Source organism: Natator depressus, chromosome 19 (assembly GCF_965152275.1).
Source record: "Natator depressus isolate rNatDep1 chromosome 19, rNatDep2.hap1, whole genome shotgun sequence".
NCBI classification, from domain to species: Eukaryota; Metazoa; Chordata; order Testudines; family Cheloniidae; genus Natator; species Natator depressus.
This window is the reverse complement of record NC_134252.1, coordinates 16882626-16906339: the sequence shown is the minus strand read 5'-3', so window position 1 is coordinate 16906339 and position 23714 is coordinate 16882626. Positions and strand designations below refer to the sequence as shown.

General features: G+C 47.2%; 1 protein-coding gene across 6 annotated transcripts in view; it reads left to right on the top strand.

Moving 5' to 3' along the window:
• HIVEP3 (HIVEP zinc finger 3) overlaps positions 1-23714 on the top strand; it is a 399183-nt gene that overhangs the window by 271896 nt on the left and 103573 nt on the right. For all 6 annotated transcript variants that reach the window (XM_074934666.1, XM_074934663.1, XM_074934664.1 and 3 more), the window contains one exon: positions 22184-22248. The gene's annotated coding sequence lies outside the window, so the exon portion shown is untranslated. The remainder of the gene's footprint in view (positions 1-22183; positions 22249-23714) is intronic.

Below are 23714 nucleotides of genomic sequence, written 5' to 3'. Positions count from 1 at the left end.
TCACTTCACCCACGGTTGAAATGTGACCACCTCTGAATTGAAACATGGCAGCTGTATGCACAGCAATGTTACACAGCATTTTAGGACAAAAAGTCAAGAAAAATACCATATCCAGCCAAAAATGCAATGGGACTTTCAGGCTGTGGTCACCTGAGGTAGAATTAGACCAGAGTCAGTGCCCCAGCCTGCAAAAAATGGTGTGGGATTTTTAATGACTAGGATCTCAGATTTATAGTTCACTCGAGATGAGACTTCCAGCAGCCTCATAACATGCAGGGACATCAGTTCAGCTCTCCCTCAGTCAGCGATGCTATCTGCTGAATCTTCATCACCCAGATTTCCCTGAAGGCTTCCCATCCAAGCACACTGCTCTTGCCTAATCCTGCTTTGCTTATGAGAGATGAGCGTTCACAGCTTGAAGTGGTGACTGCAGATAACCCCCAGCAGCAGAGGGCTGTCCACTTAAAACTGCTGTGGTCTGTGGAAATGTGGCAAAAATATGAGTGTGATTTCTGCTGTATGGGGCACAAGAGGACTGCTTTCTTCTAGCTCCAAGACTCCAGCTAAGATGGGGTTTTTCAGGCCAAATAAATCACATCAGAAGCTTTGAAGAAAATATACTTTATGTATTTTAGTTGGGTGACATCGGAATCCAATCTGTAAGGACTGCTCCAGCTATCAGCTGGTCGGTTCCTACAAGGGTGAAAAAGCAGTAGAGAAATACCGCGTGTGAAAAAATGGTTATTTCACTGTTTCTTGTGTTATATATGTGTATATAGCAGACATGTCAACTCTCGCGAATTGATCGCAGGAGTTGTGATTTCTGAGTCAAATTAAGCCCCAGTCGTGATCTCCCAATAGAACTCTCAAATGTTGGGATTTTTTTTCAGCCATATCTGACATTTGAGAGTTCTAAAAGTGAGGCTTCGTTTTACTTAGAAATCCTGTCAGCTGCCCCGGGCATGGCTGGGGCTCCCGCTGTCCGCCTGGGAAGTGGAACAGGGGATCCCACTGTAGCTCCCCGAGGCTTGAGTAGGGTGAAGAAGCCTAAGGAGCAGAGGTGAGGCTGGGGGCTGCAGAGGGGCAGGAGGGTGGGGGGACTGTATTGAGGGTGGATTCTGAGCAGATGGTATGAGTGCTGGGAGGGTGAACTGAGGATGTCGGGGGTCGATGGGGTAGGGGGCTGAACTGAAGGGGGGGGGCTGAGTTTGCAAAAAAAATAATAATTGTAAATTTACTTTATTCATCAGAGGGAGAATCTGACTAGGTCCCACAGGGTATTTTGGTTTTTTACTTTTTCTTTAAAAATATGCACAAAACAGCAAATCCTAAATGGAGAAAATATGGACTAACTGAAATAAGGATCAAACATCAAAGTTAGGCTACTAGTAAGATATTATGGAGATGTACATGTAACCCACACACCTTCTGGGTGTGGTGCTCTGTCCCATCTAGTAGCACCGAGACCACTTAGAGAGAGAAATAAAATGAGTCTGCTCTAAAGCCTTACCTAGCAGGCTGTTGGCTTTTAGCTCATATGGTAGAGGCCCATGCACTAAGCTCTAGAGGTCACCGGTTCAATCCTGCCTGTTGATGACCTGGGGTCTGTCAGTGTTACGTACACACAGATTTTAAATGCAGAAAATTGCAGACAGTAATGCAAGGATGACCTCTTGTCAGCCATGTCTAGATAATACTTAGTCCTGTCACGAGTGCAGTGGACTCAACTAGAGACCTCTTGACGTTCCTTTCAGTCCTATGATTCTATGCTTTGGAAAGGGAAAGAACTTCACAATAAAGATCAGAGTGGACAAACTAGTTTGGATCAGCGTAAAGGTGTTCATGTCTTCATCTAACCTTTAAAACCTAGTTTGAATTTAACATATTTGAAGTGCTTCCCTCATTCTCTCCCTTGGAAGTAAGGGGGTAAGGAATCTTTCTCTGCTCACAAGATTTGTAGTCCAATGGAGCACAATCCTACAAACCCATTAACTTCTATGCAAAGTGAGCATTTTGCACTCACTTTTAATTGGTTCAGGGCAACAGAGGATCAGGTCCCAAATGCAATGCCTTACTTATTTAGAGACATTTCTCCAGTATTTGTCACAATAATATCTGTATGTGTAGCAAACTGGAAGTGTTTTGTGATTTCAAGTTGAAAGATCACTTTGTCATTTTAGTGAGGTTATAAAATAATCTTGGAGGCTGTTTTATTTTGCTTAAGTTTTATTGCTTTTTGCTTAATTGCTTCTGCTTTGTTGTTAATGAGACAAAAAGCTGTTTGTGAAATAGCTTGCAGAGTGAAATGATCAAGAAACAGAGATGGAATTTGAATTGTAAAACTGTTTTTTACTGCTTTCGTTGTCTGCAAAGTCCCCACTTGTTTTTGTTCAATTCCATAAATTTACATTGCCCTAGAGCAGTATTTCCCAAACTGCAGCGGCGAACCTGTGGATGCGGCAGGTAAACAAACCGGCCCGGCCCGCCAGGGGCTTTCCCTGAACAAGCCTCGTCCCAAGTTTGGGAAACACTGCCCTAGAGGATACAGAACTGACCCCCTACTATGTCCCTGCAAGCTCATCATCCCACTAAACTTGACTGGCTCCTTGGCTGCAAGAGGATTAGCTCTGGTCAGGCAGTACCAAGTTCTTTGAATGCTCTGGCATTCTTTTGTTTCTAATCACCATTGGAATCAGCTACATGCAGCCCTGTTTTTTGTATTTATGAAGTATGCCAAGATTCTTTGTTTTCCTGATTGTGGAACTGCGGAAACCACTGTAGCTATTTACCATAGGAAAATTAAAGGCTGAGTAAAACAACACAGTTAACAAGCCCATGACACCTGTTGATTTTTTTCCCCCCTTTAACAAAGCCGTGGAGAATGCTGATCTCCACACCCAGGGAGCCCAGGAAATGCAAATAAAATGAAAAGGAAATTAGTTATACTAACTAACAATTAACAGAACAAGGAGCAATGGTCTCAAGTTGCAGTGGGGGAGGTCTAGGTTGGATATTAGGAAACACTATTTCACTAGGAGGATGGTGAAGTACTGGAAGGGGTTCCCTAAGGAGGTGGTGGAATCTCCATCCTGAGAGGTTTTTAAGGCCTGGTTTGACAAAGCCTTGGCTGGGATGATTTAGTTGGGATTGGTGCTGCTTTGAGCAGGGGTTGGACTGGATAACTTCCTGAGGTCTCTTCCAACCCTAATCTTCTATGATTTAGGTGGTGAATGTCATGCAAGAAATTGGGACATCTAGACCCCTGTCTGGTGTTACCCCTGCTGTGCAGAACTGTAGAATTATTACTAGTGTAGCACCCCCTATCCACATGGTTACCTCCTCTAGCGCCAATCTCCTTATGGGTTTTGATGGACAGGCCTGGGTTCTTCTGGATCCCACCACCTACTCAGAAGGGTGTAAATTCCTTATTTTCTCCCCATATGAATTTATTTGGGGTGCCTCCACCCCCTTCACTCCTTCTTGTCAGTGTCACCAGGCAGCATGGGAGGAAAATTCTGACCACAGGGTAACCCCCACTTACTTGCCAGATAGTTGGAGACTCCCAAGAAATATCACAAACACATACAGTATCTCCCACACAGTAATTACATCAAACAGGAGCTAAATAGAACAGAACAGGTTATAACACTGTTCTCGGGGTCACTGGTGCCCACGCTGATAATAACCATTAATTTCCCCAGTCACATGACTTGATATAGCAAATGTGAAATTACTGTCCTGTTGGTACGCGTACTGTGTTGAGCCCCCTGGTGACTGGTGACCACACTGTCTTCTGTGCAGCAGTTAGTAATGTGGCTGACTGGGTTCAGTGCAACCCAAAGGACTCACAAGGGGGATAAAGTGGGAAGTCCCTCTACAGGTTTAACAGGCAGCAGATAATACAATCCCCAACCCCTGACCCCCCTGGCTTGAGGATGCAGTTCAGGGAGGAGGGGTCTCCCAAACAACCTCCCTGACTAGCTAACTAAGAGATGATGACTCACAACTCCACAACTGCTCCTCTGGACCCCTCAGTCCCTGCAGACGGCTGACGATCGCTGCTGGCAGGCATTCTCTTCACGCAGGAGTCAGGCAGCTGCTGGTGCCAGGATTTCCCCTCCCCACAAAGGGGTGCAGGGCTCAGGGTGCAGGTTACAAAACTCTACGAAAATCCTAACGTTAGTCTCCTACCCCAGTGCCCAGACACACTGGCAGCAGGCAGCAGCCCTGGACTAGCAGGCAGAGCAGAGCTGGTCACTTGCTGACTGATCTGAGTGGAGAGCTGGGGGGGCTCACTCCGCCGGGCTGGGGGAAGTTTTCTCAGCAAAGCTCTGCATCTTGGAGAGAGAAAGGCTCAGGCTGAGGGTTCTTGCTTCCAGGTCCCCAGAGGCCAGTTCTCAGGGGAACCCTGCAAGCAGGCCTGGGTCTAGGGTTACCAACTGTCTAATCGCACAAACCCAAACACCCTTGCCCAGCCCCTTCCCCAAGATCACACCCCTGCTCCATCCCTTCTCTGAGGCACCGCCCCCGCTCACTCCAGCCGCCCTCCCTTCATCGCTCGCTCTCCCCTACTCTCACTCGCTTTCACCAGGCTGGGGAAGCGGGTTGTGGTGCAGGAGGAGGTGGGGGCTATGGGCTGGGGGGTGGTGTCGAGGGGCTGGAGTGTGGGAGTCGGCTCTGGGCTGGGCAAAGGGTTGGGGTGCGAGAGGGAGTTCGGGGTGCGGGCTCCAGGAGGGAGTTTGGGTGCGGGAGGGGGCTGGGGAAGGGGATAAAGGTGCAGGAGGGGGTGTGGGGTGTGGGCTCTGGGAGGGAATTTGGGTGTGGGAATGGGCTCAGGGATGGGGCATGGGGTTGGAGTGCAGGAAGGGATTCGGGGTGTGGGCTCTAGGAAGGAGTTTGGGTGCAGAAGGGGGCTTAGGGATGGGGTAGGGGGGTTGGGGTTCTGGAGGAGGTTTGGGGTGCAAGCTCCAGCCGGGCGGCGATGCCCTCGGGTGGCTCCTGTAAACGGTGGCATGTCTGGCAGTGGCTCCTAGGTTCAGGGGTGGCCAATGGAAGCTGAGAAGTTGGCACTTGGGGCGGGGGCAGCACACAGAGACCCTCTGTCACGCCTCTGCCTAGGAGCCACTGCTGGACATGCCGGCTGCTTCCAGAGCAGCTCGGAGCCAGGGCAGGTAGGGAGCCTGCCTTAGCCCTGCTGCACCGCCGGAATTTTAGCAGCCTAACATCTCCCGGATTGGCTTCAGTAGCCTCCGGGAGATCAAGCCCCATTCCAGGAGACTCTCAGCCAAACCGGGAGGGTTGGCAACCCTACCTGGGCCTTATCAGCCTCCCACATAGCTAGTCCTGCCGTTTCCCTGGCTGGTTCCAGAATGCTCCCAAATGGCCTCTCCCCCCAGCAGTACCCCCAGGGGGGGTATCTCACTCCAGGCTAGCTCTTTTTTCCGGGCTGTCTCTTGTCAATCATTTGACTCTGCCCCCTCCTCCGAGAGGGCACGCCTGTAGTCCTTCCCCAAACCAACGGGGCCCCTGTCTTTCTACATAGTGGCTCTTCTCTCTACCTCTGAGTCTGCCCGGGCTCCCCTTCCCTACCAGGGACAGTGTGCCTCTTGCTGAGATACCAGCACACACAACTCCAGGAACCTGGATGAGCTACTTGGGGCTACACTAGTCAAAGACTGAGAATCATTGTGCAGCTTTCTCTATGTCCTTACGCAGCAAAATGTGATAGGAATTGCGCTGCCTGGGATGGGCACTACATCACTGGAAACGCTTAGCACTGATGTGAGCAAACAACTGGAGAATATGCTGCAAGGAACAGGAGGGGACCTTAGACCTAAGGCTATGTTTTAGTCATGGGTATTTTTAGTAAAAGTCATGGACAGGTCACAGGCAGTAAACAAAAATTCACAGTCCATGACCTGTCCATGACTTGTACTGTATACCCCGGTTAAAACTTGGGGGGGGGGTGGCGCCCTGGGGGTGCCGTGGGTGCTGGGGTGGCGGCCCAGTGGGTGATCAGGGAGGCGTGGCCCAGGGGAGTGCGGCGGGTGCTGGGAGCGCACAGCCCAGGGAGTACCACAGATACGGGGGGCTGGGGCAGGTTCCCTACCCAGCTCCTGGGAAGCCGCAACGTCCAGCTCCTAGCTCCACATGCCACCTCTGCTCCGCCCCAAGCCCCGGTTCTGCAGCTCCCATTGGCTGGGAACCAGGGCCAATGGGAGCTGCGGGGGCGGTGCCTGCAGGTGGAGGCAGCAGGTGGAGCTAGGAGCTGAGGGAGCGGAGTTCCTGTTGCTCCTCCAGGGAGTCCTCTCCCAGGTAAGCACCGCCCCGCAATCCAATCCCCAGCTCTGAGCCCCCCCACACCCAAACTCCTGCTGCGGGGCCCGAGACTGCCCCAGCAGCAGCCGGTGCAACTGACCCAGGGGCTGTCCAAGCTGCTCAGGCTGCTCCCAGGCCAGCCACACAGGCCGCTGCTGAAGTCACAAGAGGTCACGGAAAATCATGGAATCTGTGGCTTCCGTGACCTCCGTGACAAACACAGAGGCTTACTTATAGTTAATCACTATTATTGTTTTCTTGATGCTATTGACCTACCTAATGGCTCTTTTCCATCTTTTAATTCTGTGCTTCTGTTTTATATCCAGTGACTAAGGCTTTGTCTACACTACAGAATTAAATCAGCCTAATGTAGGTTGACATGCAGCCACCATGGTTCATGTCCACACATTGCCCCCTCTGTCAGTGATATGCATCCTCACCAGGAGCACATCCATCAACTTAACTGTGTGGGGCATTGACAGCTGGAGCACCCTGGCCCTGCCCTGGGGCCTGCAGCTGGAGCTGGCTGTCATCCCCAGGGTGGGGGGCTCCAGTTGTGAGCCCCACATGAGGCTGACTGCCAACAGGCCCTAACTACTGTGACCTAAGCATCAGTATAGTGGGCAGCTTACATCAGCGGGAGCAATGTTATAGTGTAGACGCTTACAGAGTTAGGTCAAGGTAAGCTGCCTTATGTCGACCTAACTCTGTAGTGTAGACCGAGCCTCAGACTATAGCCACCACTGCTGTCCAACCTAATTAAAATGGGCTGTATCCTCCAACCCTTTTTATGGTGAGTAGTACCTTAGCCATGAGTTGTGGCACTGAACTCAGGGAGACTAAGGGTGGCAGAATCTAGCCCTTCATGACCAGCACAATCTAGCCTTGCTTTTATGAGTGCATGGAGGATATGAAGGTAATCGCTGAAATGTGCGGACTGCACTGTGTAATGTCTGGGTAAAATTAAATGCTCCAAATGCTGGGGAGCACACTTATCCGCTTTGGTACCTAGTTTGTAGGATATCCACATTCTGTATCTGCCACTCTGGCCAGCATTTTGGTACTAAAGTTTCCATTTCAGCCATCAGATGCAAAATGATGTACCCTAATTGAACCACTAGAGTTTCACTTGGAATTATCTTTCAGCGAGGGATGGAGGGAGTCACCAGCCTGCCCTAGAATCATAGAACGGGAAGGGACCTTGAGAGATCATCTAGTCCAGTCCCCTGCACTCGTGGCAGGACTAATTATCTAGACCATCCCTGACAGGTGTTTGTCTAACCTGCTCTTAAAAATCTCCAATGATGGAGATTCCACAACCCCCCTAGGCAACTTATTCCAGTGCTTAACCACCCTGACAGTTAGGAAGTTTTTCCTAATGTCCAACCTACTCCTCCCTTGCTGCAATTTAAGCCCATTGCTTCTTGTCCTATCCTCAGAGGTTAAGAAGAACAATTTTTCTTCCTCCTCCTTGTAACAACCTATTACATACTTGAAAACTGTTCTCATGTCCCCTCTCAGTCTTCTCTTCCCCAGACTAAACAAACCCAATTTTTTCAATCTTCCCCCGTAGGTCATGTTTTCTAGACCTTTAATCATTTTTGTTGCTCTTCTCTGGACTCTCTCCAATTTGTGCACATCCTTCCTGGAATGTGGTGCCCAGAACTGGACACAATACTCCAGTTGAGGCCTAATCAGAGTGGAGTAGAGCGGAAGAATTACTTCTCATGTCTTGCTTACAACACTCCTGCTAATACGTCCCACAAAGATATTCCCCTTTTTTGAAATAGCGTTACACTCTTGACTCTTAGAGGCAGTCATCATTAACAGGGAAAAGGTGCCTTGGCTTTTTAAAATCAGTTGATTGTACAACGAAGCCCTCTTTCCCTAGGGCAACTTCCCTCTCAGTGGAGGTACACTACTGGTGAAATTCAGCCTTTGCAGAGAGCAAGGTCTGTGCATTACTTAAGCCCTAAAACTGGGACTTAAGAAGGTCTTAAGTGGAACCTAGGCCCTGTGCTGACTCTCTACACAGGAGTAAATTTCACTCTAAAAGCAGGATTCTGTTGTGCGCATTGTGATGTTCTGAAGCAATCTGGGGGCTTGTCTATATGGGGACATTCAGGAAATTAAGGCAAATCAAATAAAGGTGCAAAATCAATGTGTATGAGTTAAAGCGAATTAAATTCTTGTGTGGATGCTCTCATTCAGGAGCAATTGGTCTTAGTTCACTGTAACTGCAGGATAATTGACGTACAGCGATCTACAGCCACTTTGCTCCTGAATGAAAGCGCCCACACAGTTGCCCCCAGAAATGTTTCACCTGGTATGCACAATGCACCCAAGTTTCTTGTCCAATAAAACTCCACTCAGAGCAAAGAAAAAAAAAAGTGAGTCACCCGCCACGACCCATCACAGAGCCCAGCCCGTAGTCAAGACCCCCCTCATGTCCACCCCTCCCACCAGGGCTCCCTGTCGCCCTTCTCCTGGCCAGCTACCCTGTGTGGACACTCACTGTGGCTCCCTGTACTTGTAGCAAGTCTTGAGGCTGAGTGAGTTCTGCAGGCAGAACAAATGGGACATGGGCTGCTGGAAGTGGGGTGAGGTCAGGCAGGCCCCTGGCAGAGGGAGCCAAGGTGCAGGAGGTGACCCCACGGCAGCAGTAGGTGGGAGCAGCACTGGCCACCCCACTACCCACTCAGGTTTGGCACCACGGCCTTCCATCATGACCTGAGTGGCGCTGCAACCCTCAGGCTTTGAATTGCAACTCACTTTTGTCCCCTTTCCCCCTTCCCCATCACGATGGAGGGGTCGCCAGGCCAAACTGAGCGGGCCATGAGGCGGCCAGCACTTTTTCTCCTTGGCGCTGCTGTGGGTCCGGTTCTGCCCCTGCCAGCGGTACGCACCATGTGTAACGCGCATGCAGCTGGGGTACCACTGCATTCATACTGGGAGCAGGCGGTGGATGTCTTTTCATTTATGTTCATTGAGTTTACACCATAAGTTAATTCCTGCGTGTTGCCTTTTAGACAAGCCCTGGGACTTTCATTCAACTTACCTATAAACCAAATTTTCATTGTAGGCCAGTTCACCTGACAGCAGGTTCAGTTGTATATAGTGTAAATGTAAGAAGCTAGCAACTAGTGTTGAGAAGAATCTGCTTTAAGGAAGTGCTCAGCAAGAGTCGTATGATACAGAATTTCTGTGTCAGAGAAAGAAAGGTAAAATAATCCTTGAGTTCAAGTTCATGGATTTGTCAGGAGAGCATCAAGGGAAACCATTTTCAGCTGATCTGTATGAAGGTTACCGGCCATGGGGTCATGGTATTGACTGAAACCTTGCTCCCTGCTGATTCACCCTGCAATTATGAAATTGAGCAGCAATCGTAAACTCCATCTGAACTGTAGTTATCCTCTTCTCCACCCCCCCCCCCACCCGCCCACTTTGTGGTTTGAAACTATGTGGAAACATTTGGGAAGATTTCACAATACATGAGGATAACCATAAGTCTCGGGGTGAGGGGGTGGGGAACACGACTATATTGCCAAGGAAAGGGAATTACTGCTTTAGATTCACCCAAGACACACAAATTTAGAAAGAGTCGACATCTTGCCAATAGCTGATTTCCCCCTCTTGGTTTTGGCAGGGCTGGAGACATTAATTCCGACGAATTTTGAAAGAATCATTACCTGGCACTAGTTTCAAAATATTAGTTTACTAATCATTTTTCACACCAGTGCATAAATTAAATCACGACCGAGTATAGGAACTGAAAATAGCAGAGAGTTTTTACACTAATCCCAAGGAGTCTCTAGACACATACAGTGTAATTCTACTTCACAGCCACAAACACTGAACAATCTTGAGGGTTTTCTTAGTAAAATGAGAGAGAATTCTGTTTTCTTGAGTTTTGCTTGTGAGGTTATAGGTTAAGATCATTGTACGTGAGGAGAATGTTTCCTGGACTGTAAAATGAGAGGTGGAGGGAGCTGCTCTTCCCAGAGGCAGGGTATGTCTCCTAGTGCAGCGTTTTTCAACTTGTGCCCTGCAGATCCCCGGGGGCAGTAGAGTTGGAACAGGTTTGGGGAGTGGGAGCTGAAAGCCATTGAACAAAACTGTAAACTCTGTATATGGTGGAAGCCACTTCAATCCAGGGGGTCTGGCAGCACCCTTAGTTCCAGCACCCCTGCCTGGGGGCCTGCAGACTATGTCTAAGGGGTCCACAAAAGTTTATTGTAACCATAGAACAGTGGTTTTCAACCTGTGGTCAACAGACTATGTTTAAGATTTCCAAAGGGGTCCACACTTCTATCTGAACATTTTTAGGGGCCCAAAAATGAAAAAAGCTTGAAAACTACTGTCCTAATGGACAGAGCACCAGATTGGGACTCAGGAGACCTAGGTTCTATTCCCGGCTCTGTCACTAGCAAGCTGGGTGACTTTGGGCAAGTCATTTCCCCTTTCTCTGCCTTAGTTTCACCAACTGTAAAATGGGATAATGATAGTGACTTCCTTTGTAAAGTGCTTTGAGATCTACTGATGAAAATTGCTATATAAGAGTTAGTATGTATGTATTTATTAACTGCAGGAGACTGAGTTCAAATCGCAGTTTAGCTCAATGGAAATGACTTTAGTGGAGTTTCATAGTCCTAAGTGAGTGTTTGTCCACCACAAAATGGGGCAGCCTTGGCAGAGGGGGATGGGAGTGCACTGATGGAACTATAGAAATGTTCCAGGGCTGGAATAGCAGTGGGTGCTGCCAATCAGGATTGAGATGGATGGGCCAGAACTGCATATTCGTCTAAGATGACAAGTCATTTGTATTGTGCTCCTAGGACCAAACTAAAGGCAGGTATCTGCTAGTACCTCTCCTAAATCTGTGTTTGGAGGGAGGGCGCCTGAATTCCAGGCTGCATCACCATCATGTGACATTCATGTGGCTGTTGATAGTTTGTTCCTTTTTCTTCCAATTTTAATGTTTATTTTTAACTTTTTAAAAAATGCACTTTTGCAAAAATTAGTCTGTGTGACTAAAAAGCTTCTCTGTTTGGAATAGCTGCTTGAGGTTATGAAAATTTTACTGTTTAGTGTTTACACATATCATGCTGGCAAAATGCTAAGTTGCTTTTCTTTATCAGCTGAGACTTCATTTTATGGTGAGCTGAGAAGGAAAGTTGATGAGCCCGGGTGGAATCTGGGTAAAAAGAATAAAAACTTTCCTTCAACAGCAGGCGTTCCCAAATCTTTTCTTAATGGAGATTACATTCTAATAGAGGGTCTGTCTCCCGAACGCCTCTCCTTCCATTGGCAATTATTTTTTGCAGTGTTGTAGCCATGTCGGTCCCAGGATATTAGAAAGACAGGGTGGGTGAAGCAATATATCTTTTATTTGCTGTTGGTGAAAGAGACAAGCTTCAGGTCCTGAAGAAGAGCTCTGTGTGAGCTTGAAAGCTTGTTTCTTTCACCAACAGAAGTAGGTCCAGTAAAATATATTACCTCCCCCACATTGTCTTTCTATTTGCCAGTTATGTTGACCATCTCCCCTCTCATTCATGCTCCCATACCATTCCTGTGACAACTACAGGAATTGTTTAAATGAAAAAGGGACTTTAAGAAAGCATTTAATCTATGTATCTGTCTATGTACTTGTATGGCCCTCCTCAGTGGAGTATCTCAGTGCCTCACAGTTGTTGATGGATTTTTATGCTTACAACACTCATATATTATTTCCATTTTACCACTGGGAACTGAGGCACTTTGTATATTAAATCATTCGCCTGACTTCTCACACAAAATGTGTAGCTTAGCTGGGAATTCCCGGAATTCCCCAGGTCACTTGAGTTTTAGTCCAGTGCCTGATTTTGACCTCATCTTCGTAAATGCAGAGTAACTCCACAGAAGTTACATCAGTGGAAAATTGGTGTGAGAGGAGAATCAGGCCGATTGCATATGTTTCTGGACACTTGTGTTTGTGGCTTTAAAATGCATATTGATTTGTCCTTTGTAAAGAATGTGTAAAGAGACCCATAAATGTCCCTTTAATTTTCTGTATACAGTGCTGCTGTAGCTGTGTTGATCTGTGGATATTTGAGAGACAAGGTGGGTGAGGGAATATCTTTTATTGGACCAACTTCTCTTCATGAGGGTGACAAGCTTTTGAGCTTACACAGAGCTCTTCTTCAGGTCTGGGAAAGGTACTCAGGCCAGGTCTACAGCATAAACTCCCTTCAGTGTAACTATGTTGCTCAGGGGCATGAAAAATCCACAGTCCTGAGTGATGCATTTATACCGACGTAACCCCCATGTAGACAGCACTTTGTCGGCGGGAGAGCTTCTCCTGTCGCCGTAGCTACCGCCTCTCGGGATGGTATCTGAACTATGCCAGCAGGAGAAGCTCTCCCATCAGTGTCTGATCATCTTCACTAAAGTGCTACAGCAGTGCGGCTGCATGAAGACAAGCCCTCAGAGGAGATGGAACAGATTGTTTAGCATAAGTAGTTAACGCATATTTCAGGGGAAAAAGAAAAGGAGGACTTGTGGCACCTTAGAGATTAACAAATTTATTTGAGCATAAGCTTTTGTGAGCTACAGCTCACTTCATCGGATGCAGTGAGCTGTAGCTCACGAAAGCTTACGCTCAAATAAATTTGTTAGTCTCTAAGGTGCTACAAGTCCTCTTTTTCTTTTTGCGAACACAGACTAACACGGCTGCTACTCTGAAATATTTCAGGGGACCATTCAAGGTGAAGTTGTCCGTTAACACTCCTCCAGTCATAGGGAGGAAAGGAAGGTGGGAGGGGTTGTAGATTGTTGAAATAATGTCTCTATGAGTCCATGATTTTTAGTGTCTAGCGACATTATGAATTTAAGCTCCGAGGCTTGCCTTTTTGAACGTGTTGTGCAGGGTTCCTCAGAGGCTGAGGTCAGTATAGAGTGATTACTTTGTGAAAAGTGTTCATCCACAGGTGATGTGGTGTTCTTGTCTTTCATCGTTTTCCTATGTGGGTTCATTTGAAAACATAGTGAGTGTCTGGTTTCACCCACGTCATTGTTATTGGGGCATTTAGTGCACTGAATAAGGTACACCACGTGTTGTGATAGGCATCTGTAGGACCAATAGATCTTGAAAGGTGTGTTGTGAGGAGTCCTGATCATTGTAGCAGTGGAGATATGTCTGCAGGTTTTGCATGTTATTCTGGCAGGATCTGCTGCCACTTTGGGTTATTGTGTCCTGGTCTGTGGGCAGCTTGCTTCTGATGGTGAGGTTGGAGAGATTGGGGGGTTATTTGAAGGCTAGAAGAGGGGGTTCAGGAAAGATTTCTTTCAGGATGGCTTATTACAACAATCTGTAACCCACTGACAACCCTCCCCCCAGTTCCTTTCACCCCCCCCCTTTTTTTCTCCTCCCTATGACTGGAGGAGCGTTAACGGATAACTTCACCTTGAATAGTCCTTTGAAATATGTGTTAATTACGTATGCTAAACAATCTGTTCCATCTAGTATTTAGCTGGGACTCTGAGAACAAGTCTACACTACAAAATTAATTTGACCTAAGTTACAGTGAGTTACAGCCACTGCAGTAATTGAGCCTTGTGTCGGCGGTGCACATCCTCACCTGGTGCACTTGCACTGATTTAACTGCCAGTGTGGGGCATTGTGGGATGGTCTCTGAAAGGCAGCAACAGTCAATGTAAGCAACGAAGTTGCTTACAATGGGGGAGGTTTAGATTGGATATTAGGAAAAACTTTTTCACTAAGAGGGTGGTGAAACACTGGAATGCGTTACCTAGGGAGGTGGTAGAATCTCCTTCCTTAGAGGTTTTTAAGGTCAGGCTTGACAAAGCCCTGGCTGGGATGATTTAACTGGGAATTGGTCCTGCTTCGAGCAGGGGGTTGGACTAGATGACCTTCTGGGGTCCCTTCCAACCCTGATATTCTATGATTCTATGATTCTAAGTGTCTACACTGACATTGCATTGACCTAAGCCAAGTCTACGCTACAAAATTAAGTCGACGTAAGTTATGTTAACTTACAGTCACTGCAGTAATTAAACTGCTTTTGGATGTCCACACTACACTTTTTGTCGGCAGTGCGTATCTCCACCAGGAGCACTTGCACCAATTTAACTGCAGTGTGGGGCATTGTGGGACTGCTTCTGAAAGGCAGCAACAGCCAATGTAAGCAATGTAGTGTCTACACTAACTCTGCGTCGACCTAACTACATTGACTTGGCGCTATGCCTCTCACGGAGGTGGAGCTAGTAAGTTGGTGAAGTGGGCGATTTACATCAGCGGGAGCTACGTTGTAGTGCAGACGCTTACAGAATTAGATTGATGTAAACTGCCTTACGTTGACTAACTCTGTAATATAGACCAGGCCTGAGTAAATTTGCCAGACCTGAGGAAGAGCTTTGCACATGGGAAGATGGACGCTTTAACGCTTGTCTTTCTCATCAACAGAAGTTGGTCCAATAAAAACTATTACCTCACCCACCTTGTCTCCCTTGTATTTTCTAACAATTATCTGTTGCTAAAGAGGGATAAAATCCAAAAGAATTTGTAGCCCTCCCCCCCCCCCCCGGCACTTGGGATAAAGGGGAAGTTTGAAAACTACATTCTAGAGGACAAATCCATGGATGCAGAGTGTGTGTCGGATGGCGCTGAGGTTCAGATGTGCAAAGTGAAATGACTGACCCCGACCAGCATGTCAAGAAGCCTCCCACTGTGCTGAGCTTCCTGCTCGCATGTGCTGTCGCGGGTGCTTCCTGAGATACCAATTCCCATATCTTTGTAATTGAACAGCCCATCTTCCCATGTGCAGAGCCGTATCCCTCCATTCTCCTCCCTGCCTCCAGCCTTCTCACACAGCTGCTGCTCCTTCTTTCTTTTTAAGAGAAACAGAACACATGGCTGTGGTAAGAAGACTATGAGGAGCTGCAAAACCAAAGGGAAATACAGCTAACAGGGTCTGGAAAGGCGCCTTTAGTCTTCACCGCTCACACTCATTTGTATACTGGACAATGGGTGGGCTCCCCTTGTACTTCTCATTTGGGCTGCCTTGGCATTGGCGGGCATAGTCCCCACTCCTTCATTCAGCTGCATCTGCTCAGGGTGCTGCTGAGTCGCCAGCACTGGCTCAGGCTTAGGCGAGTCTTTTCTAATGGGGGGGTCTCCAGGATTCTACGTTCACCCCAGGCTGGCCTCGCAGCTCTGACGCATCTCAAGGGTCCCGCTGGCAGCAGCCTTCCGGCTAGGAGAAGCCCCTGGAGTCCTCCCTTCTCCAGCAAAGGAGACGGTGGAGTGGCAGTAGCAGCAACGTTAATCGATGCCCAGTGGAAGAGAGGCTGGGGAAAGGCTGGAAAACCCTCCCCCCCGCCCACCCCAGCCAGCTCCTGGAAATTCCCTCCCTCCCAGTGCTGGCATCATGTTGGGAGTGGCCAGGGGACTCTCTCTTTCACTGTTTACACAACAGAACAGCAGGAAGTGGCCTGTGGACTCTGCCCAGTGCTGGCACCAGGGAGTGGATATGGCCTGGATGTGAACAGGGTGGTTAGGCGCTTGACAGGATCCAATGTGACTTTCCTCCATCAAAAAGAACAGGAGTACTTGTGGCACCTTAGGGACTAACAAATTTATTAGAGCACAAGCTTTCGTGGGTTACAGCCCACTTCATCGGACGCATAGAATGGAACATATAGTAAGAATTGATATACACACATACAGAGAAGGTGGAAGTTGCCATACAAACTGTAAGAGGCTAACTAATTAAGATGAGCTATTATCAGCAGGAGAAAAAAACTTTTGCAGTGATAATCAAGATGGCCCATTTAGACTGTTGACAAGAAGGTGTGAGGATACCTAACATGGGGTAATAGATTCAATATGTGTAATGACCCAGCCACTCCCAGTCTCTATTCAAACCCAAGTGAATGGTATCTAGTTTGCAGATTAATTCAAGCTCAGCAGTTTCTCATTGGAGTCTGTTTTTGAAGCTTTTCTGTTGCAGAATTGATACCCTTAAGTCTGTTACTGAGTGGCCAGAGAGGTTGAAGTGTTCTTCTACTGGTTTTTGAATGTTATGATTCCTGATGTCAGATTTGTGTCCATTTATTCTTTTGCGTAGAGACTGTCCGGTTTGGCCAATGTACATGGCAGAGGGGCATTGCTGGCACATGGTGGCATAGATCACATTGGTAGATGTGCAGGTGAATGAGCCCCTGATGGCGTGGCTAATGTGATTAGCCACATAATTAATAAATGTGTTAGTCTCTAAGGTGCCACAAGTGCTCCTGTTCTTTTTGCGGATACAGACTAACACGGCTGCTACTCTGAAACCTTTCCTCCATCACTACTTCTGTGAAGCACACAAACATTATGTTGTATGCCTCCCCACTGCAGCAGCAGACCCCACCCCTAACTTCTCTCATTAACAGCTGCCTCCCCATGGTCTCTCAGTGCATCCCACCTTCTCTGGGTCTCTCTCTAGGGGCGCGTCTAAACTTACAATACTGCCCCAGTGCAGCTGTGCTGCTGTAGTGCTTCCGTGAAGATGCTACCGTCCCGACAGGAGTCGGCGTAATTAATCCACCTCCACGAGCGGTGGTAGCTATATTGACAGGAGAAGCCCTCTTGCTGACACTGCACTGTCTATGCCAGGGGTTAGGTCGGTGTAACTGCGTCGGTCAGCGGGTGGATTTTTCACACCCCTGAGCAACATAGTTATACTGATGTGAGTTTATAGTGTAGACCTGGCCTTAGGCTGTAAGCTACTTTTATGCCATGTATAACACTGAGCACAGTTGTCACCTACCAAGTGAAAAATAATAGTTTGCAGAAAAAAGCAACTTGTGGGCCCAGGCAGCTCAGAGATCGCCTCTATGAGCAGGACACAAAAATATACATCATATTGCCCCAGCCCTTTTTCTGTTGATAACTTCTGCAGTCACAAATTACAAATAAATTGGTTAGTCTCTAAGGTGCCACAAGTCCTCCTCTTCCAATTACAGAGTCTGGCAATACCTGGAGCAATGTATCTCAAACTCCACAAACCATTCCAAGTTTAGGTGCTGCAGAAGTATAGAACTCAGATCAAAATTAAGCGTGATTGGAAGCATGGGCCATGTATGTGCCGCACTCAGCATTATCAATGCGCTGTCAACTTGATCAGAAACACCCTGCTGTTTCAGTCCTGGACCCTCCCACCCCCACCCCACTGCCTCCCAGTGCTGTTGATGCTGCTCAATCTTGAGCGTTACTCAGGGCATGTCTACACTTGCCATTTAAAGCAGAAAAAGTCCCTTTTTTTGCACAAAAACTGTGGGAGTGTCTACACTTACCAATGACACTGCAAAAAGGAAACCACCTCCACGAGAGGGGTACGGCTCTTACCGGTGATACTTTTGCGGTGATGTGCAAGTGAAGACACGTTCTTCCTGTTTACAGAGCTTTTAGCCTCTGCAGGATATCCCACAGTGCCTAGGTGACCACTGTGGCCTGCAGCTCTGCTGCTCTGATGCCAGGTAAACAGACGTCCACTCCTCCCCCTGTAAAGCCCCAGGAACTTTGAAACTCCCCTTCCTGTTGTCTTGGCAAGTGCTCCTGTGTCATCTGGCCAGGTGACAATGGCTGCTCCATGGAGCAAACAATCCCTTGCGTGGAGCAAAGCTGAGCTCCTGGAGCTGATCAGTGTTTGGGGAGAGGGGGCTGTGCAGGGACCCAGGGTGCCCCGCAAACACCCCCCCCACACACACCTTCCCACAAGACCTATTGTCAAAATGGAGAGAGCGCACTGTGGGGTAGCTGCCCTCAGTGCGCTGCTCTCATCAGGGATGGAAGTGCTGCAAAGGTGAACACTCTCTGACACCTGTGGAAGTAAGTGAGTACACAAACCAGCGCTTTTCTTTCACCGGTTCACTATCACCATTGAAACTGACAGCACAAAAACTCTGCAAGGGTAGACATAGCCTGAGGCATTGCAAGTCATGTCCACCGAGTGCTGATCTGGGCCAGATTTTGGGGTGACCCACCAAACTCATTTTTACTTGTGATATAACCAAGGCTTGGACTTGGATTTCCAAAGGTGAAAGACTAACACACTCGACCACTGTAGCACCACACCTGTTCCTGCTGCATACTTCCGATGCTCAGGGCTCCCATGAGTCTTCAGTTTGCCTGTTTTCAATTTTATAGTAAAAGTAGAAAGCAAAGGGTGAAGGTGGAAAAAATACCGTTCTCCTGTGGCCTGTGACCTCAAACTTCAGGTGAAAGGAGGCCACTTGGTTCAGTATAACATTCAATTTAGTCTACATAATAACTCGCTTCTGGACTTTTAAGTGAATAGCTGCCTGTGAATAGTAGATACACTTTATAAATTTGTGTGGCTCCATTAAGAAGGGTAAGCATTCGGATAATGGCCTTAGGATATCTGTAGCCTAGACTGAGAACGCAAGCTAAAAAGCCAGTGGCTTGTGCTATGCAAGTAGCATTGTCATTAGCAGTCAGACATGGAGGGAGCAAGGTCTCATGGTTAAAGCACAGTGTGGTGATTTCTAAGTGCTGATGTTCACTTTCCCCCGACTCGCTGTGTGACCGTGGGCCCAATCGTTCCGTGTCTGTAAAATCGAGACCAGGATAGTTAGCTGCACAAGAGAGTTTGCTGTGGAGCTTCATTAATATTTATCCGGTGCTTTGAACTCTTTAGTAGAAAAGCCACTATGTAAGGAAGTAAATGGCGTTCCTTTGCTATGGCACAGTATGTGAGGGAGAGACTAGAGCTGTCATTTTATTTTCAGGATTTGGTAAACTGAGGCACAGTAGATGCAAGTCACAATGTCCGTGCCGTATTGTTTGTGGGCCATTATTTAAGAATTAAAATGTGGTATAAAGTTTTATTTATTTATAAAAATGTGGGAGCTACTTGAAGGTGCATTTGTTGCAACAGTTGATGCTGTCTTTACATTTTGACTTTAAAAAAAGCGACCCTCTGTCGACTAGAATCATGTGTTAACAAAAAGTGTTTAAATTAATTTGTAAATTGGAGGAATAATCAAAGTCATTTATTTCCTGTGCTGAGTTCATTTTATTGTTCAGCCTCTGTTTTGGGGATTTCCAATATGAGAATAAATGCTGGGAGACTGTCAACCTGATGAGACACACCCTGCTATTTCAGTCCAGCGCTCCCTCTCCTGCCTCCAAATGCTGTTGATGCTGCTCAGCCACGAGCACCGTTGAGGCTCTGCAACTCATGTCAATAGAGTGCTGGTCAGGACAGATTTTGTGTTGATTTCAGTGTTTAAAAGAGTACTATGTAAACCACCAAACTCACTTTTACTTGTGATATAACCAAAACTCCAACGTTACAGTTCTGAGCTGCCAAATGAGAACCTGCTTCATACAGCTATGTGTTGATTTTATAAATAATTTTTGAAGTTGGTCTGTTAGATTTTGTCTCATACTGTTAGGGATTTCGGAGTATCCTTGGGACCTCCCTGGCTATTTTGTGTGGAACTAGACACCTAACCTAGATCCACAGATACACACTCAAGTTGCAATGGGGGAGGTTTAGGTTGGATATTAGGAAAAACTTTTTCACTAGGAGGGTGGTGAAACACTGGAATGCGTTCCCTAGGGAGGTGGTGGAATCTCCTTCCTTAGAAGTTTTTAAGGTCAGGCTTGACAAAGCCCTGGCTGGGATGATTTAGTCGGGGATCGGTCCTGCTTTGAGCAGGGGGTTGGACTAGATGACCTCCTGAGGTCCCTTCCAACCCTGATATTCTATGATTCTATGAAAAGGATCTTTAGGGCCAAATTTCTAAAGTGGCCACCCTTTGGTGAGCGCTAATGCTCACTAACTACTCACAAGTCTAACTACCTGACTGCAGGTGTAGAGTCCTCTGGCTTGCTCCCACAGGTCGTTTCAAGAGCGCAAAAATGTGATTGCAAATTTTGTAAGTGCAAATTTTGCCCACAAAAGAGGATATCAAGCCTTAGCATTTTGAGGACTGAGCATTGGCAGCATGGTTGGGGGACTAAGGAATGAAATATCAGGGAAGCTGCATATCTGGTATGCACTGAATTAGCAGAGCAGGATGTGTGTGGGGGGAATGGAATATCTGGAGGTCCAGATTAATGTGCATTGGTAGAACAGTGTGGGAGAAATCAGTGCAGCACTTGTATGCATTGATCCTTATTCAAGACTTTATCAGCCATTGTCTTCATTAGCATCTACTGTAATTTAGCTAGAAATTAAAATATAATTAAATAAATAAATAAACTGAGTTCCTATCCTCAGTCATTCTATTCAACAGCACAGCGAGTGATGGGCCAATGTGCTATATTGTAGGCTAGGGACAACTGCCTCGTGGTGGCCCAGTCTCATAGCTGCAGTATCATCGGATGACGTTTTGTCACTACACTGCCAGCGAAGTGAAAAATCAGTTCTTAGAGCTGTGTGAGTACTGTGTGTTGCTTGCCAAAAAAAATGTTATTAACAGAACCAGCACAACTATGGGAGAGGGTCCTGTGTTTCATTCTGACTCGGGGATAGTTTATAAATGTATAAATGAAACTCCAGTTGCAGGATGAAATTCCACTCTCTTGAAGACAATTGGTTGTGCAGTACACTGTCGGCACAGTTTGAGGGCAGTGGGCATGGGAAGTGCATATTGTAGGCTGCGGGAGGCTTTGCCTCCCCAAACAGCCCAGCATGGCCCTGCCCACGCTCCGCCCCAGGCCCTCCCCCCGCTTGCCCTTCCCTTGACTCCAGCCCAGGAAGGGTGCTCATCTTCCAGCTGGGAAGCGGGCTGAGGGTAGGGCGGCCACAGCAGGCCTGCGGCTGGGACTTGGGGTGGCTGGGGCCACCCAGCACTGGGGGGCCCCCCAGATGCTGGGACCACACTGCCTGGTGCTGTGGGGGAGGCTACAAGTGCTGGGGCTGCCCACCCTGTGCTCGGGGAGGGGCTGAGGGCGCTGAGGCTGGGGGCCACATGGTCTGCCCAGCACTTGGGGGTGGGGGGCGCACACCACCCACCTGCCTGTCTGGCACTCAGGGGGCTGCGCGCTACCCACCTGCCCAGTGCTTGGGGGCTGGTGGCCACAGGGAGGGAGGAGGCTCTGGGCTCTGGCAGGAGAAGGGGGTGGGAGAGGAGAGGCCTCTGGCGGGAGGGGCAGGGCTGGTTGGCCTCCCCAAGCCAGCAGTTCACCTGCCATCCATGGCAGTGGATTTGCTCAGGTGTCTGTGAGGTCTGAATTTAGCCTGCAGATATTTATATTATTGGTGAGGACTGAAATGAACCTCAAATTCCAGAGGGAATTTTTAGTGCTGGTAGTTAGGAAGAAAACATCTCTATATTTGAATGCAGAGCACATTTGGCACCTGGAAATGGACTGCACTTAATTTACTCAGAGCCCGAGAAGGGCTCAACCAACACCTCCTACCCCAATCTAAGCAGTTTAGGGGAAGAGCTGTGGAATCTGAACCTTTGATCTGAATTGTTGAAATCCAGATCTGAATTTTGAGGCTCCTCTCAACTCTGCCGCACCCACCTAGAGCTGTGCTCTGCCTGATGCCTACGTGGCTGATGTAAACAAGCCTGTGATTTCCTGCATGCTGTCACACTGGCAGAAGGGGTAACCCTGGGGATGTCCTTTTCATGAACGTGCATGTCACCATCTTAGTGAACCTGCCTAATGAGGTTAACCAAGCCGCTAAGGACTCCTCCACCTGTTGGGACTGGGTTTGTGTACTCTTTCTGTTACCAGGCAAACTGCTTCATCAGGGCACCTGGTGTCAGTCCTGTGCTAACACTGCTGAGATGGCATTTTAATATATTTGTTTAATAATCACAGTGTGGTGTTGTTTTTCAGACTGAATTAAACCCTGAGCAAAAAAAGGAGGCACCCCATCAAAATTAAAGAAAATCAGTTCCACTGTAAGTAATCTCTGTTTTGTTTTAATGATTTAAAGTGGGTATAAGTCGAATATATATTCTGCCCTTCATACTGAAACAGTAGGACTTGTTTTTCTATTTGGTTGGTTGCTTTAGCTCTTTGCTCCAATATTTCTAGAGACATTTGCCAGATAAGCTTATCAAGAATGTAACTAATCCAACATCACGTTAGCTTGTTTAACTTATATTAGTGACTCCAGTTACCAAAAATAATGACCGAAGCTGTGCTAATGCTCACGCAGATCACTGGTTACATCATAATTCTGTCTTGGTCACAAATATTTCTCTTTGAAGGTCTATGGCGGCATATCTTCTGTCACTCAAACCCATGTGCAAGAACTAGTTATCAGGAACATACAATACAGGAAGCAGAGAGTACTGTACTTACAACTCCATATGCTTTATTCATAGCTTGTATATTGGTTTTGTGTGGAAATATCTTACCATGTTTCACAGGAAAAAAAGAGACAAGATCTCTTGCAGTATATTTTGTTATATGGGGGAAAGAACTCATTGACCTTCTGTGAACTTCAGTCAGAACCAAAGATTGTTTGTTATGATTCCTCAGTGAGAATACATATAGCAGAGGCAGAGTTTCCACCGGAAGAACTTCAGACTAAGCAGGATGATCTTGTTCTAATTGAAACATACCCTAATGTATGAGAAAATAATTCCTTCCCTAGGGGTGTTCCTGAAAGCAGAGTTTTGTCACTTTGATGAAGAAGTTTCATCAGGGCTTTCAGTTTAAACTGAAAACAATTTATAAAACAACATAGGTTGCAAGTTTTCAAGAATCGCTTTTTCAAAACAAACTTGGGGACAAAAAAACCCCTCCCAAAACAAACAAAAATAAAACAAAACAAAACTCCTCAAACTCAGCAGAAAATGGTCTGGCTCCTGGAAGGGTACTTTTAATGAAATTCTTACCCCGATCACAAGTCAGCTGTGAGTTACAGCCTGTAGCACTCCTTGTGCGGTGGGTCTCGCCCCAAGTGACATAACAAGCACCTTGTCTGTGTGTTGCAGTACACACACAAGATGACGTTCTCCCCGTGCTGGGGTCAAGCACTGGGCATAGGCACGACTCAAGTCCTGCTTCAGCCCTATTTTGAAGGCTTGGATGAGTTTTTAGTGGTTTATGGACCTTGTGACTGGCCCTCTGCACAGGGCTGAGTTCCAGCACATGCAGGAATGTAGGATGCAAACAACAGATGAGACTGTTTAAAAAAGCATTTATAAGTATTTTGTAAAAAAATTGGGGTGGAATTTTGGTCCCATTGAAGTCAGTGGGAATTTTGTTATTGACTTCAGTGAGGACAGAACGTCACCCTTTGTGTTTGCCACTGCTAATAAAGCAGCCGATTTCTCTTCAAATATACCCGTTTTTGGGTCGAGTAAACCTATCTAGGGAGATATAAAGTTCTAATGCAGCCAGGCATTTTTCAGAT